Genomic DNA, 18,345 nt, shown 5'->3' with positions numbered 1-18,345 from the left:
TTCTAGAAGTTTTATAATTCAGTTCTCCCACTCAGGTCCACGAGCCTTCTCAAATTAGCTTTCATCTACAATTCGAGGAAGGGATTGAGGTTCATTTTTCAAACGTTTATCTATTTGTCCGCATATGATTGGCTGAGAAGACCTTCCTTTTTTCCTGATTGAACTGTGGTATTGGTTAATGATCACATGTGTGAGAATCGATTTCTGGGTTCCAGATTCCGTTCCATTGGCCTATTTGTCCATCTCTGACACCAGAGTCTTGCTTTGCTTTCTGCCTTGTCTTGACACGTGTCCTTCAGCCCTCCCCTCCTGAGAGATTCCTCTTCAGTCACTTGGATAACATTGTCATCACTGTTTCCAGGGACCTGGGCCTGAGACAGCCGACTACAGACACGCAAGTTCAATGAGCTGCGTTCGTCTTGTGTAGTTAAATGAGATGCGTTCGTGTGCTCACTAGTGATAGGAACAAGATACATGATGACAACGCTGCCTGAAGGAACTGGCTTGGGGAGGAAGCGAGGGAGTGCAGGCAAGGCCTCTGAGAGGAAGTGACTTTGAAGTCAAGCCCTGAGTGGCGACAACGTAATTGGGTGGTCGAGGTGGGGCAAGGAAGATCACCATTTGGGCCAAGAAGCTCTAGGAACTGAGAGGGAAGAGTGTGAGTGTGAGATCTTCAAGGTCAGGGTTGAAGCCACCGAGGATGATGGTGAGAGGTGATGGAGAGCGGCCGGATACCAGCTGCTAAGCCAGGCAGGAGTCTATCGAAAAGCCGTTCAAATTGGCCAGGGGTTTGGAAGGAGGGAGGAGGATAGATGGTTTCAAAGTGTCAGGGGGCACAGAGGACACCCCACCATCCCCGGTGCTGACATCCTTGGGAGCTGGGAGGGAACCACATCCTCACTGAAGAGGGCTGGAGGGGAAGGTGCCCCCAGGGAGCCGGCTGGTTTCACTGGGAGAAGAATTTGGTCAGCGGTTCTCTAACGTAGCAGGTAGCGGGATCACCTGGAAGGCTTGTTAACACCCAGATTTCTGGCCCCACCCCCAGGGCTTCTGATCCAGAAGGACTAGGGTGGGACCTGAGAATTCACATCTCTAACAACTTCCCAGAGGATGTTGATGCTGGGGGTTCAGGGAGCACACTTTGAGGACCACTGACGTAGGCGGGTTCAGTGACTCAGCACTGGCAAGGCCACTGACGGTTTTCGTTAATAAAGTTTTATTGGCACACAGCCATGCCCATTTATTCCCATGTTGTCCGTGACAGCTTTCCCGATACCATGAAAAAGAGGAGTGGTTGCAACAGAAACCACAGGGCCCGCAAAGCCTAAAACATTTACTATCTGTCCCTTTATAGAAAGTTTACCAGCTTCCATTCTCTGTTCCTGCTAGACTTTGGAAACATCTTGATGTTATGTTGAGAGGTAGGAAGTAAGCAAGGAAGTACCCAAAACAGGAGTCACTGCCTCGTACAACCTGATCTCTTCTCCTCCGTTCTCTCTGAATTTGTAGGTTTGTGCTCTCAAAGTTTATTTTACTGTTTTTAGTGTCTTTCCAGTAGGAACTGAGATATACACTGTATGTTGTCAATCCACAAGGATAACAATGTTAATTTTTTAAAAGTATATTTTTGTTGATTTCAGAGAGGAAAGGAGAGGGAGAGAGAGAGAGAGAGAGAAACATCAATGATGAGAGAGAATCACTGATCAGTTGCCTCCTGCATGCCCCACACTGGGGACAGAGCCCATAACCCGGGCATGTGCCCTGACCAGGAATTGAACCGTGACCTCCTGGTTCATAGGTCCACGCTCAGCCACTAGCCACTAGTACGCCGGTCAGGTACGATGTTAGTTTTTAATAGGAAGGAGTCCTTACAAAACTCTGAGACAGAAAGTAATTTCTACAGAGGAAGTTGGACACTCTCTGCATCCAAGGCGGGCGTCTCCCTCCACCCACTTTGGGCCACCAAGTACTGTCAACTCAGAATGATTTGATGTGTCAGGACCAAAATTAGAACAATAAGAAAAAATACTTTGTTTTCAATAAAGTTAACCATACTTGTTCTTTATTCTGAAAGTGCCTTTCCAACTATTTTTGGTGTTAAAAATGTTCTTTTTAAAAAAGAAAAAGAAATGTGATTTTTAAATGGCAAGGGATTTTTTATTTTTCAGTCTCTGTCCAACAAAAAGTTGACCACCTTATATGTTAGTCACTGTAACTTTTAAAAAATTACACTCATCTATAAAATGCCAAAGTCTGGGGACCAATATACGAGGGTTTTATAGTAATCCTGTCGATACGTTTCACCTCCCTTGCCCACACCCTGCAGCACCGGGTTGAGTGGGATTCTGAGGCCCTGTCCGATCTCACAGGAGAGTGTGCAGTGATCGATGAATGATGTCTGCATGGTGTGCAAAGTCAGAGTCGAGCCTCAGCTGCCATGCACCTGCCATCCTTTTTTAAATATAAATTTTACTTACTTACTTATTTATGTATTTATTTATTTTGTTAATCCTCACCCACAGATATTTTTCCATTGATTTTTTTTTTTTTTTGGAGGGGGAGAGAGTGGAAGAGAGAGGAAAAGACAGAGAGAAACATCAATGTGAGAGAAACACATCGACTGGCTGCCTCCTACATGAGCCCTGACCAGGGCCCAGGCCAGGGAGGAGCCTGCAACCAAGGTACGTGCCCTTCACCAGCATCGAAGTCGGGACCTTTGGTTCACAGGCCACCGCTCTATCCACTGAGCCAAACGGGCGAGGGCTGCACTTGCCACCTTTAATGAGTATTACACAGTACACAGGCCTGCCCTTGAGATCCAGGCGGATCCAAGGCCGAGGAGCACACTGCGGACAGTGACCAGCCTGCTCGTAACATGCCCGAAGGCTACAAGAGAGAGGGAACCGGGCCGGTCCAACACCACTGCAGAAAGCAGCCCGTTGAAAGGGCCTCAGAGGTGGCGTCAGAGACGGAAGCAATCATGTGACCGTCAGGGAGATCCTGCTTCCCCCACAGAAACAACATGACAGCTGGCGTGCCTGGCCAACGACGGGGCCCCCAGCAAACAGAATTTAACAAGGTGGCACCAGTCGTACCCGTGTATAATTTAAATAGCTTCTAAGATCTTGTCACCGTCCCTCCATAGAACCAATTTTTGCCACATTGGGGATGACAGCCCCGCTTTCCCTGGGAATGCATGGACCAGACCAGGGCGGGAGGCTTACAGGAAGCCGATGGCTCACAGATACTGACGACTGAGGGGCAGTGGCAGACAGGGAGTGACGGGGATTTTAATTAACCATTTGCTTTTTAAGCCTTTAAACTGTACACATGTATCGCCTATTCAAAAATCGATTTCAAAAACTGAAAACCATCATCCTTATCATTTCAATCATTTCATAAGAGAAAGGGCTTTGCTGATTCCTGAAGAAAAAATATAAAGGACCCTATCACAGACTGAGAGACGATCTTTCCCCATGGAGAAGAGGTAGCAACGTTACACTGGATAAGAAACAAAACACTCAGTCAAGCTGTCATGTCTTTTTAAATGCAAAAAATAAAATAAACTTTCATTGCATAATATTACGTTCAATGTCATTACTTTCTTAATAGAAGGCTGTTATTTGAGGCAACTCTTACGTGGCGTAGCTTGAAAACTCATCCAATCTATTCTGGCCCCTTATTTTTACCATATCCCTGCCCACAAATCCTCTTTCCCCGGGAATGTGGCAACACCCCCAGTGCCTGCTCAGTCTGGACTACTCTGGGCAAAGCCCGAGGATTGCAGGCGCCAAAGCTCTAAGTCCCTGGCTGCAGCTCTCAGTTCTAGCCAGCAGGTGTTGGGATGAATACATATTTCTTAAACTAATTTATGTTTTTAAAAATTAACCTATTGCACCGAAACCGGTTTGGCTCAGTGGATAGAGCGTCGGCCTGCGGACTGAAGGGTCCCGGGTTCGATTCCGGTCAAGGGCATGTACCTTGGCTGCAGGCACATCCCCAGTGGGGGGTGTGCAGGAGGCAGCTGATCGATGTTTCTCTCTCATCGATGTTTCTAGCTTTCTATCCCTCTCCCTTCCTCTCTGTAAAAATATCAATAAAATATATTAAAAAAAAAATTAACCTATTGCTTACTAGGCATTTTAAGGGTTTACTGAGGTCTCAAAACAGCCATGTGAAGTAGCCACCACATCTCGTTTCACAAAGGAGAAAACAAAAGCTCAGAGCAGTTACGTGACTTGCCCAGGAACACACAGCATGCACGCAGTTGAGATAAAATTCAAAGCCAGCTCAGCCAGGTGGCCGGCCTTACTCACTCAGAGTGCACGCACGTGGCAGGCGCCCCCTCGACACTGTTCCCTTCTCGCATCTGTACTCCCACTGGGTCCTGCCAGGAGCATGCCAGCTGAGGGACAGGGAGACAGCCAAGAGTCACAGGCCTGAAACTGTTCTTGCCTTTAGGGTTGGGAGTGGGGACAGGCCCTGGCCATCTTTGGACCTGGGGCTGCTTCCAGCACACAGCCCACATCCGGCTGGATTTCACCGTTAATCCAGACCCCCGTCGGGCGCCCCTGGTCCACATACCAATAAAACCCAGCCTAAAGGAACAACTCCGGGACACCAGGCCCCGCAGGCTTCACGGGCAGACAGGGCCTTTGGATGACACATGTGTGCATTCAAAATGCAACTAGGCCATGCCTGCCTACCACTCCCCCACCCCACTCCAGAGCCTGGAAACCATTTTTTAAACATTGAAACGTGGGCTCTAAGTGTGGAGATTAAATGAGAGGCTGCCTTCTTATTTCAGGTCAGAGATTCAGAGGTTCTCCTGGCAGAACCGTAACAAGATCCCGTCAGGAGAGGAGTGGAAAAATGGCGGCAGAATAGACAGACGTGTCCCGAGCCTTGTCCCGGAGCAGATAGAAAGAACAGCTGAGGGTCGTACGGGGAGTGTCTGTTGGAGAATTAAGGGACATCTATACTCCAGCAGAAGGTGGGGGACTGCTGGATGGGGGTCCCCTGACCGGGCAGCCCTCACTGCTGCTGGGTTCCCTCCCAGAGCCACCGGGTCAGACGCGGAGACCGAGCCATCTTGAAGGGGAAAGTGCATGTTATCTGAAGCCTGAAAATCTACAACTGCAGCACCCACCAAACAGCTGCGAACCCCAGAGCACTGGACCCTAATTGGCGCAAACACGCGGATTCAGAGGAGCTCTACACTCCACCACGGAAAGGTCAGATTTCACCTGGGATAAGGAGAGAGAGAACTACATAACCAGACACCTGGAGAAGAGAGACCATGGGGAGACAAAGAAACAGCCCGCATATGAAAGAAAAGCAGGCATCACCAGAAAAGGAAGTAAATGAAATGGAGGCAAGCAACCTGCCAGAGAAAGAATTCAGAGAAATGGTCATAAGGTGGCTGAAAAGAATGGAAGACAAATTTGACAATATGAGTAAGAACCAAGAGGAAATGAAGAAGAACCAAGAAGAAATGAAAAATGACATCGCTGCTGTAAAGAACTCAATAGAAAGCATCAAGAGTAGACTAGAAGAAGCAGAGGACCGCATCAGTGAGCTAGAAGACAAGGTAGGAAAAAATACCCAAGTATAGCAGCTTCTAGAAAAAAAAATTAAAAAGCAGGAGGGGAGCCTAAGGGAACTTTGGGACAACATGAAACAAAACAACATCCGCATAATAGGGGTTCCAGAAGGAGAGAAAACTGAGCAAGGAATAGAAAACCTGTTTGAAGAAATAATGACAGAAAACTTCCCTGATATAGGGAAGAAAAAACCCACACAAATCCAAGAAGCTCACAGAGTCCCAAGCAAAATGAACCCCAAAAGACGGACGCCAAGGCACATTATAATTAAATTGGCAAACACCAACAACAAAGTAAGAATCTTAAAAGCGGCCAGAGAGAGATAGAAAGTTACCTACAAAGGAACCCCCATCAGACTAGCAACTGATTTCTCAACAGAAACTCCATCAGGCCAGAAGGGAATGGAATGAAATATACAAAGTCATGCAAAGGAGGGGTCTGAATCCAAGAATACTGTACCCAGCAAGGCTATCAATCAAAATTGAAGGTGAAATCAGGAGCTTCACAGACAAAAAAGGACTAAGGGAATTTATTACCACCAAACCAGCAATGCAAGAAATGCTAAAGGGTCTGCTTTAAAAAAAAAAAGAAATAGGAAGTGAAGAAGGAACACAGAGGTAAAGAATAAAAATGGTGACAAATAAGTACCTATCAATAATAACTTTAAATGTAAATGGATTAAATGCCCCAATCAAAAGACATAGGGTAACGGATTGGATAAGAAAACACAACCCATATATCTGCTGTCTACAAGAAACCCACCTCAGAAAAAAAGACGCACGTAGACTGAGGGTGAAGGGATGGAAAAAGGTTTTTCAGGCGAATGGAAATGAAAAAAAAGCTGGGGTAACAATACTTATATCTGACAAATTAGGTCTCAAAGTGAAGGACATAACAAGAGATAAGGAAGGCCACTTCATAATACTAAAGGGAGCAATCCAACAAGAAGAAATAACTCTGGTAAACATATATGCACCCAATACAGGAGCACCCAATACATAAAAAAACTCCTGGAGGATATCAAAGGAGAGATTGACAGCAATACAATCATAGTAGGAGACTTTAATACCCCACTATCACCATTGGACAAATCCTCTAAACAAAAAATCAGCAAAGAAACATCAATCCTAAATGACTCACTAGACCAGATGGAATTAATTGACATCTTCAGAACATTTCACCCCAAATCCACAGAATATACATTCTTCTCAAGTGCACATGGGTCATTTTCAAAGATAGACCATATGTTGGGACATAGGCAAAGTCTCTTCAAATTTAAGAAGATAGAAATCATATCAAGCATCTTCTCAGACCACAGTGGCATAAAACTAGAAATCAACTACAATAAAAACATTCCAAAGAAATCAAACACATGGAGACTAAACAGCATGCTATTAAACAATGACTGGGTTACCAGAGAGATCAAGGAAGAAATAAAAAACATCATGGCAACAAATGACAATGAAAACACAACAATCCAAAATCTATGGGACACAGCGAAAGCAGTCTTGAGAGGGAAGTTCATAGCTCTACAAGCCTACTGCAAAAAAAAAAAAACACACAAGAAACAATGGTAATAAATTACCTAACCCAACAACTCAAAGAGTTAGAAAGAGAGCAACAAGAAAAGCCCAGTGTAAGCAGAAGGAAGGAAATAATAAAGATCAGAGCGGAGATAAACGACATAGAGGCCAAAGAAACAATACAAAAGATCAACAAAACCAAGAGCTGATTCTTTGAAAGGATAAACAAGATTGATGAACCTCTAGCCAGGCTCTCCAAGAAGCAAAGAGAGAGGACCCAAATAAACAAAATCTGAAATGAAAGAGGTGAAATAACAACAGACCCCACCGAAATACAAAGGATTGTTAAAAAATACTATGAACAACTCTATTCCAACAAACTGGACAACCTGGAGGAAATGGACATATTCCTAGAAAAATATAACCTTCCAGAACTCAATCAGGAAGAATCTAAACAGCTCAATATGCCAGTAACTATGGAAGAAATTGAAGCAGTCATCAAAAAGCTTCCGGCAAACATAAGCCCGGGGCCAGACGGCTTCACAGGAGAGTTTTACCAAACATTCAAGAAAGAACTAAAACCTATCCTCCTCAGACTATTCCAAAAAATTCAAGAGGAAGGAACACTTCCAAGCTCCTTCTATGAAGCCAGCATCACCCTAATACCAAAACCAAATAAAGACAACACAATGAAAGAGAATTACAGGCCAATATCCCTCATGAACATAGATGCCAAAATCCTCAACAAAATTCTAGCAAATCGGATCCAACAGTACATCAGAAAGATCATACACCATGACCAAGTAGGATTTATCCCAGGAATGCAAGGATGGTACAATATCCGCAAATCAATAAACGTGATACATCACATAAACAAATTGAGAGATAAAAATCACATAGTCATATCAATTGATGCAGAAAAAGCATTTGACAAAATCCAACACCCTTTCTTGATAAAAACTCTTAACAAGGTGGGAATAGAAGGGTCATACCTCAACATAATAAAAGCTATATATTATAAACCCACAGCTAACATCATACTCAACAGGCAAAAACTAAAACCATTTCCCCTAAGAACAGGAACAAGACAGGGATGCCCACTCTCACCACTCCTGTTTGACATAGTACTGGAAGTATTAGCCATTGCAATTAGACTAGAAGAAGAAATAAAAGGCATCCAAATTGGAAAAGAAGAAGTAAAGCTGTCCTTATTTGCAGATGACATGATACTGTACATAAAAAACCCGAAAGACTCCATCAAAAAACTAATAGACTTAATAAATGAATTCGGCAATGTAGCAGGATACAAAATTAACGCCAAGAAATCTATGGCAATTCTATACACCAATAGTGAACTTACAGAAAGAGAGACTAAAAAAGCAATCCCATTTACCATCGCACCAAAAAAATTAACATACCTAGGAATAAATTTAACTAAGGAGGTAAAAGACCTATACACGGAAAACTACAGGACACTGAAAAAAAAGACAGAGGAAGATGTAAACAGATGGAAGAACATACCATGTTCATGGATTGGGAGAATCAACATCATTAAAATGTCCATACTACCCAAAGCAATCTATAGATTCAATGCACTCCCCATTAAAATACCAACGGCATATTTCACAGACCTAGAAAGAACTCTCCAAAAATTCATCTGGAATAAAAAAAGACCCCAAATAGCTACAGCAATCCTGAGAAAGAAGAACAAAGTAAGTGGGATCTCAATACCAGATTTCAAGCTGTATTACAAAGCCCTGTTCTCAAAACTGCCTGGTACTGGCACAAGAACAGACATACAGATCAGTGGAATAGAATAGAGAACCCAGAAATAGATCCAAATCACTACGCTCAATTAATATTTGATAAAGGAGGCATGAACATACAATGGAGTCAAGACAGTCTCTTCAATAGATGGTGTTGGGAAAATTGGACAGATACATGCAAAAAAATGAAACTAGACCACTAACTTACACCATACACAAAAATAAACTCAAAATGGATCAAGGACTTAAACATAAGATGAGAAACCATAAAAATACTAGAGGAATCCACAGGCAGAAAAATCTCTGACATATGCCAAAGCAATTTCTTCACTGATACTGCTCCTAGGGCAATGGAAACTAAAGAGAAAATAAACAAATGGGACTACATCAAAATCAAAAGCTTTTGCACAGCAAAGGAGACCATCAATAAAACAACAAGAAAGCCCACTGCATGGGAGAACATATTTGCCAATGATATCAATGATAAGGGTTTAATCTCCAACATTTACAGGGAACTCATGCAGCTTAACAAAAAGAAGATAAACAACCCAATCAAAAAATGGGCAACTGATCTAAATAGACAGTTTGCGAAAGAAGACAGAAGGAAGGCAAAGAGACATATGAAAACCTGCTCAAAGTCACTAATCATCAGAGAGATGCAAATCAAAACAACAATGCGGTACCATCTCACACCTGTCAGAATGGCTATTATCAACAAATCAACAAAGGACAAGTGCTGGGGAGGATGCAGAGAAAAAGGAACCCTCGTGCACTGCTGGTGGGAATGCAGACTGGTGCAGCCACTGTGGAGAACAGTATGGAGTTTCCTCCAAAAACTAAAAATGGAACTCCCATTTGACCCAGTGATCCCACTTCTAGGAATATATCCCAAGAAACTAGAAACACCAATCAGAAAGGATATGTGCACCCCTATGTTCATAGCAGCACAATTTACAACAGCTAAGATTTGGAAACAGCCTAAATGCCCATCAGCAGATGAGTGGGTTAAAAAACTGTGGTACATCTACATAACGGAATACTACGCTGCAGTAAAAAAAGGAGTTCTTACCATTTGCAACAGCATGGATGGAGATAGAGAGCATTATGCTAAGTGAAATAAGCCAGTCAGAGAAAGATAAATATCACATGATCTCACTCATTTGTGGAATATAATGAACAACATAAACTGATGATCAAAAATAGATCCAGAGACAGAGAAACATCGATCAGAACGTCAAACCTCAGGGAAGGTAGGGGAGGGTGGGAGTAAGGGGAGAGATCAACCAAAGGACTTATATGCATGCATGTAAGCCTAACCAATGGACACAGACACCAGGGGGGTGAGGGCATGAATGGGAGGTGGGGGGTAATGGGGGAATAAGGACACATATGTAATACCTTAATCAATAAAGAAATTAAAAAAAAAAAAAGAAAGATCCCGTCAGGAGGAGAATTAATCACCCTGAAAGCCTTTGGGGGCGGAGGGGATGGGGAGCAGTGAGAGCCACAACCAGCGCCACCTCCCTCCCTGCACGACCCAGATAAGAGGGTAAACCTTCCTGGTGGAACCTGGGACCACAGCTGCAAGGGGAAGGTCTGTGCTTGGCACATAGTAGGTGCTCAGTGAAATGTCATGGAAGGAAATTGGCCCCACTGTCCTGGGAGGCCATCAGCTCCCTCTAAGCAGCTGTGTCGCCAGCCAGCAGCTGGACAGATGTTTCCTTGGGAGAAGCCTAGAGAACTGGCACTCAACCTGGGCAGTGCCCTTCAGAAGCAAAGGCACCACAGGACCAAAGCCACCTATCTCGTCAACACCTCTGAGAACTGCTCTTAGGGGCCGCATAATAATAAGCCCCTGTCCCCCAAAGAAACGCACACGGCCCCATTTCCCCGCATTTGCCTCAGGCCTTCCTTCCACAGGAACGAGGTCCCTTCCCCGCTCCGGGTGTCCTGCCGCCCTCCGAAGCTCAGCTCCCTGTCTCCTGCCCAGGGCAACGTCCCTTAGAGAGGAGGGACCCTCCCCGCTGGTTAGGGACAGTCGAATGTTGACAGGTCTACATTCTCCAGGCTAAGACACAGGCTCCAGGCTAAGACACAGGCTCCCACCAGACACACCTGGGTGACCTTGGGCAAAGCATTTGACCTTGCAGAGGCTTGATTTCTTGAATTCCCCAGAGCTGTTGCAGGCATCAAAGGAGGTAAGCGTATGTACTGAGCAGGCCTTTGATCATGGGGTGGTTATTTTTATTTTATTTTTTCTTGGTTAGTCCTCACCCAAGGATTTTTTTTTCATTGGTTTTTTAGAGAGATTGAAAGGGAGGGAGAGAGGGAAGGAAGAAGAGAGAGGAAGAGGGACAGAGAGAGAGAGAGAGAGAGAGACATCGATGAGAGAGACACAGCGATTGGTTGCCTCCACACAGGATGGAACCTGCATCCCAGGCACATGCCCTTGACCTGGAATCAAACCTGTGACCCTTCAGTGTGTGGGCCGAGGCGCTGACCACTGAGCACCACCGGTCAAGGGTAGGGGTTGTTATTTTTACAGAGAACAAGTCCCATTTTCTCCACCGCTACCAACTCCTCACCGCTACACACACACACACACACACACACACACACACACACACGCGCACCTGCCTAAAGGATGGACCCACAACTGCTCTGGGCTGGGCAGTCAGCAGGCCTCGCTGCCCTGGCCCTTCGAGAGGGCAGAGCCCAGCAGGCGGGAGAGGGGAGGGCCTCCGGGGAGGGGAGCAGCTGAGCAGAGGCCCAGACGAGGTGGTGATCCTAGCCAAGAGCTCTGCCACATTGAACGCACTTTTTGTTTTTGAATACACTTTTATTAAATGTCAGGGTCCCCACTGAATGCGGGGCTGAGAGGACCCCTGGTTCCCATCCTCAGAGAGCTCCCTCGCGGCCCCGTGCGTTTCCACACGCAGCGCATGACAACAGCACCCGTGGGGGCATGGTCTGCTGTGAGCCTTGCACAGCGCTAAGCACCTCACAGGCATAATCTCATTAGATCGGCAGAACAACCCTACCGGTGGGTTCCACGAAGACCCACATTTTACGCATGAGGAAACCGAGGCACAGAGATGGGCCGAGGAAGCAGCAGGGTGGGCGGGGTGTGTCCCTGGAGTGCGAGAACACGGAGCTCCGCCACACGCATTCCGTGCAAGGCCAAGCAAGTGCCCTCCCTTCTCTGCGCCTCAGCTCTCCCGTCTGTAAAAGGGGCGCACAGAGCTCGGTGAGACGCAACCTTCTACGCCTGTGGTTCCCAAACATGGCTGCGCATTGGAAACACCCCGGGACTTTGAAAACTCCGATCACAGGCCGATGAAATCAGAAAGTCTGTCTTGTTTCGTCCTTGTTCAAGTCTCCAGGCAATTCCAACATACAGCCAAGGTGAGGGCCATGGTTTCTAAGGGCTCTAGATGGGTGGTTGCCAGGGGCTGGGAGGGGAGAAGGGGGGTGACTGCTGTGGTGGGTGATGAAAACTCGGCGGCGGGGGGGCGGGGGGGCTGCACAGCATTGGGACGTACTGAATGCCACTGGGTTGTACACTTTAAAATGGGGGGGGGCGGTGTCAGCAACCACAAAAAATCAAACTCTACAGTAATACCAATGGGGAAAGAAGGGATATCTGTAATACTTTCAACGAGATAAATAAGTAAATGATTAGATGATACATTTTGTTATGTATATTTTACCACAATAAGACAAATAAAAAAGATATCAATAAATAGGAATCGAGTAATTAAATTAAAACCAAGGTGTGTTTCTTGGAAAGTCCGAACGCTGTGGTCCCGCGGGGCGACAGGAAGGCTCAGAACTTGGCCGCTGGGGGGACCTGAGTTCAAATCCCCACCGGGCCCTGGTAACTGGTGCTGTGTGACCCCAAGCCAGTGCCCTCACCTCTCTGTTCCTGGGGCGCGCGCCTCCTGAAAGGGTCGGGCGCCCGGCTCTCGGTGAGGAGTTCTGAGGCTCAGGCGGAAAAGGCGGCGCCCGGAGAAGGGGAGGTTACTATGACTACAGGAACGCACCTCGGGATGCTAAGGGACCACGACACCGGGGCCCAGAGAGGCAGGGGCCTTGCGCTCACGCGGAGTGGAGGCCCAAGCGGCAGGAGCTCGGGCGGGCCCGTCACCGCCCCCTCCCGCGGGGCGGGCCCTGACTCACCTGGGCCGGGGCGCGGGCGGCGCAGGCGGCCCAACCCGCCACCTGCCTTCCATCTCCCTCCCCAGGGCTCCAGGCGCCGCTTTCCCAATCGCCCGGTGACGTCAGGGCCCGGGCGGCGGCTCCGGGGGTGCGGGGCGGGCGGGTGCGGCCGCCGCCAGGTGGGGCCGCCGCCAGGTGAGGCCGCCGGGCCCGAGGCCCGCCCTCCGCGCCGCGCCGCTTCCTTCCGGTCTGTGGCGACACCTGCTGGCCGACTGCGGTGGTGCACCCCTCTGCTCCCACTACGGGCTTCAAGTGCACAGATTCATGCCTAAACCCCACAGAAAGGGGGTGAACGTCATCCAGCAGGGGAGCGGCTTGTGCAAAGGCCCCAGGAAGGAAGGAGCCTGGCTGGTTAAATCCCTGGAGAAGGCAGGCACTGGAACACAGCGGGGGTGGTGTGAAGTGGTAGGGCCCATGTGACCCTCTCTCCCTCTGTGCCCTCACCGTTTCCACGGGAGCAGAGACCTGGAGGGGAAAGACCTTGCCCTGAGTTACAGGGTGAGGCAGTGACTGCCAAGTGTAGTGGACTCCCGGGTGGGGCCTAGCAATTTGTGTTTTGACACCCACCTCCCAGGTGTTTTTCTTCATTTTCTTTTATTGATTGACTTAAGAGACAGGGGGCGGGGGGAGGCTCAGAGCTCCAAGGGGGCAGGGACCCCAAAACCTAGACTCAGGCCTGGCACACAGCAGCTGCTCACTGAAAGCTGAGGAACTGGTGGCTGAGCAGAGTGGGGCCGGAAGAGCATAAACAGACTGGGCCGGGCCAGTCCTGGGAACGCGGGCAGGATGGCCCCAAAGGGCCGGCACCCTTGCCTCCACGGGCAGCTCAGGACGGCTTCTGGCCGTGCCCAGGGTGAGGCAGCAAGGTTCGCCCCTGTGGGGTGTGGGGTGCCCAGAGACTGCTGGGTATCAACTGTGTGCCTGTGGCTAAGGCGACCCCCCTCTCCACCATTTGCGGGAGCTCCTCCCTGTTCCCTCTGGGGAAAACAATGCTGACCCCAAGAAAAAGGATCCTGAAGGAAAAACATTTGCCAGGTTCTCCCAAAAGGCCCCCCTTTCCTCCAAAAGCTCCAAGGTCCACCCTGTAAGTAATCGCCCCCCAAGGAGAATCTCTCTATGCCTGGGTGACCCCCGCCCGCCCCCCAGGCAGTATTAAAAACCCAGCCCTCTCCCACCTGTTTGCCCAGACCCACCCGCCCCTCCTGAAACTTGGTCTGTTTCAGCCTTTCCCCCCCCCCCCCCTCCGGCCCCGCTCCCCTCCGGGGAAGTAGAAGTCCACGCAGCCTCTAATTGTGGGGCTGGTGTGTGTCCATTAGACCTGAGCTGTGAATTGTGCTCTTCCAATCTTCCGTGTTCTTACGCTGTGTACAGCTCTCATGGCTGAGAGCAGCATGTTAAAATCTTCCACTGTAATTGTGGACTGGGGACATGTTAAGTGCGTACAAGTTTAAAATCATTAGAGCTTCCTGTGAATTAAGTCTTCTAACCTTGGATTGGGAGCCTGTTTCTGACGGGGCTCTTTGCCAGAACGTCTTTTTGGGTGGATAGGCATGGAGTCGTGCAAGCTTGCTCTCAGCATTGGCCTGGCTTACATTTTTGTAGCTGTGTATGTCTAATCTTTCTGCGCCCTTACAGTTGTAGCTGCGTCTTTCCTAAACAATGGATAGGTGGTGGTTATTTTTATTTTTGTGCTTGATCCAGTAAGACAATGCTGCTCCCTTTAAAAAAATTTTTTTTAATTGATTTTAGAGAGGAAGGGAGAGGGAGAGGAAGATAGAAACATCAATGATGAGAGAGAATCATTGACTGGGCTGCCTCCTGCACACCCCCTACTGGGGATTGAGCCTGCAATCCAGGCATGTGCCCTTGACTGGAATCGAACCCAGGACCCTTCAGTCCACAGGCTGACGCTCTATCCACTGAGCCAAACCAGCTAGACAATGTTTCTTATTGGTATTACTGTAGAGTTTGATTTTTTGTGGTTGCTGATATATTTGTGTCTGTATCTAACTTTTCTTTTTACTATTTATTATGTTTTCTACACAGCTTCCCCCCTCCCCCTTTTTTTGCCTTGTCCTGGACAGGCTGAGTTTCCTTTATCTCCCCCTTCTACTTTTCTGGGGTTGGAAGCTATACATTCTCATCTGAGTATTTCACTTACATTTTCTACTTCTCCCCTTGGTTTCAAGCTAATCGTGGGTAACTGAGTTGGCCAATATCCACACCTGCCTCTCCAGCAACATGAAGCCTAACGACACTTTCGTGCAGGTTACTCTGGGACAGGTATTTAGTTCCACGTGACGGACACCCTCAGAAACACTCGGCGTTATTGTTTCTTCAATACAGTTACTGCATTTCGGTTTGCCAGTTTCTTTTTCCCAACCCCCCGTAGTCCATGCTCCTCCTGCCTTTGGCTACCTTCTTCTGAAATCATGGACATGAGCAGTTGCTTCAGCATGCCTGTTGATGAAAAAAAGCTTTATCAGACCTCTATCAGACCTTCGATTTATTTGAATATGTCTATTTCACCCTCTTCCTTGGCTGAGAGTTTTGCTGGGTATAGAATTGTGGGTTGTCAGTTGTCACTGTGGTCTCAGCACTTCTAACACACTCCCAGACGATAAACACCCCGCTGCTTCGGGACCCGCTTTGAGAACCACGGGACCAGATTCGGATGCAGTGTCCTGGTTCACATATCACATCGCTCTCAAGGGGAGATGACCTCCATTGCGGCTTGAAATTATTGGTTTAAACCCCACCTGCTCCTTCTGTGAGCTGTTCAAAGGCAGCTGTCCCAGCCCCAACCTCAGTGCTGGACAGGGGCGCTGATTTGTAAACCTCCTTTGGTTTTGATCAGTCCAGGACTTAGGAGCTGGTGCAGAGTACATTCTGAATGATGCCCTGATGACAAATTCTGCAGGACAATGCCCACGAAGAAGAGGCTGGTGGGTGACGCGAGCCCCGTCAGCCTGACCTGGGTGGGCAGTGTGAACTGAGGACTCGCTTGCAAAAGGTAGAGGACACTTTCTCTGGTCTGAGAACTGGGGTGAACTCTTTTCCTAAGACACATCGTCTGAGCTTAATCTGCCACCAGGGTTCTGGCAGCTCAGGTTCCCCTCTCAATCCCTCTGTGACCTAATATTTCACTTCTTCACTAAGGATCTTTTCAACCGGCTGCAGTTCTTTCTCAGGTTCTGTGCCACAGATATAGTAGGACATGGATTTACTTTTACTTATTCTGTTTGGGGATAGTTGTCCATGTTTAATCTGAGGAGTCATCAATTAGGAAAACCTCTGCCCAATGTTTTCTAACCTCTCCAGCTAACATTTCTATTTTATAGCTGCCAGACCTTCTCGTTCTAAAGTCAAGGCCTCTGGACCTCTTTTTCACATTTCCTGTCTCTTGCTCTCTCTCTTTGGGTGGCATTCTGGGTATCTCCTCACATTTGTTTTCTAGTTCACTAGATGAACTCTGTTGGTACATCTTGTTTTATGCCTTATCCTTTTCATGAAAAAGCTCAGATATTACTATATCAGAACTTGGTTTTTAAGACTTCCCTTTTGTTGACATACAGTTATTTGTTTTCTTTGTATTCCTCTGTATGTTATCTAAAGCATTTCAGAACATCACTCAGAGGAGGGATTGCTAAGCTTCCGGAGGCTGCCGAAAGGGTTATGGAATAAAGAAAGTTGAAACTCAGATAGAAGGGGGTGGTTCTTATATATGATCCAAAACGTATTTTGTAAGCAGGGGTTTGGTTGGTAGTCCACAGCTGGGCTGCAAAAAGAAACAAATAAACCAAGTCCCTCTAGGAGATGCTGACATGTGTTCCCATCACTGCCTGGCCCTGGGCTCATGGGAAAGGTCTGAGGATGGGAACGGAGTCAGGAAAACCCTGGACCTTCAGGAACATTGAGTCTGGCCTCCAGGTAGCCCCTGGTTGAGCAGGTCATCGGGGTGAAGAGAACAGGCACAGATAATGAAGATGACTTGATGGGTCCTCAGAGATGCTTCCTTTGGGAGGGAATTCTCCAGGACTGGGGGCCCAGAGAGGAAGGAGCAGAGCTGCCCTCGGCTGGGAAACAGGGACGTACAAGGTGTGGGTCCCACCTTGGGGAAGTTCACAGCCCAACATGGGACAGGGCCCCTTAAATGTCATGGGGAGACTGAGGCTCCCCAGTGCTTGCTTCTGAACCGCCAGCAAGTGCAGGCATTTGGAAGGTGTCAAATGAATGAATGACACCTGAATAGGGTTCCCAGAGGTAATGTAAGACTCCTATTTAATTTTGAATGTCAGATAAATAATGACGATTTTTTTTTAGTATAAATATGTACCAAGTATGGCATGAGCTATGCTTACACTGAAACTCATTGGTTGGTTATCTGAAATCCAAATTTAACTGGACATCTTGTATTTTTATTTGCTAAACCCGACAACCTTATAGCAAAGGCATCTGGAGCGGCCAGGGATAGGAAGAGGTGACAGAGGTCAAACTTAAACTCAGGCCTGGGCTTGCGGGGGAGGTGGTCACCCCAGCCAAGGCATCAGTAAGAACCGTGGACGCCAAGGTGTGGCCTGGACATATCTGACCCAGGGCCAGTGGTCAAGGGCCTGGGGCCAACCCCCTGCCTGTGACCTTGGAAAGGGCCAGTCAGGGACACGTAGGGAGGATGCCTGCCGGAGGGAAGGGGAAGGAGTGAGGACCACGCTGGAGGAGGGGATGTTCTCGCCCCAGAGCCTGGCGCTGTCAGGCCTCGTGTGGCACAGTGTCCCCGAGAAAGGTGAGTTCAGCTAAACACACACACGCTGCGCCCCAGTCTGTCTTCTCCAAACACCAGCTTCCGAGATCAGCGGGGGATGAGACCTTTTGTTTATGATCGGGAGACACAGCTGCCTTCCCACATTTAAAAACAAAAACCACCAAGAAACAAGCAAGAAAAAACAAACAAACCTGCCCCGGCCCCACCTCTACCAAATATACAGATTTTCAAATCTAACTCTTTATTATGAAAACTTCAAACATCCACACGTGGAGAGGCACATAATAAACCTCCATGTATCCATCACTCGGATGAGCGACTATCAGCGTTTGGCCCACCTGGTCGCATCTATGTCTTATTCCCGCCACGCACACGCTTACCTCCCTTGGAGCAAATCTCAGACATCATAGCGTTTCATCCAACTTGACAGCTTGCCAGGGCCTGCACACCCACCAGGCTCTCTCTCAGGTAAG

The sequence above is a fragment of the Plecotus auritus genome, assembly GCF_963455305.1.
Source record: "Plecotus auritus genome assembly, chromosome: 13".
Lineage (NCBI taxonomy): Eukaryota > Metazoa > Chordata > Mammalia > Chiroptera > Vespertilionidae > Plecotus > Plecotus auritus.
Note: the sequence above shows the minus strand (reverse complement) of the source record.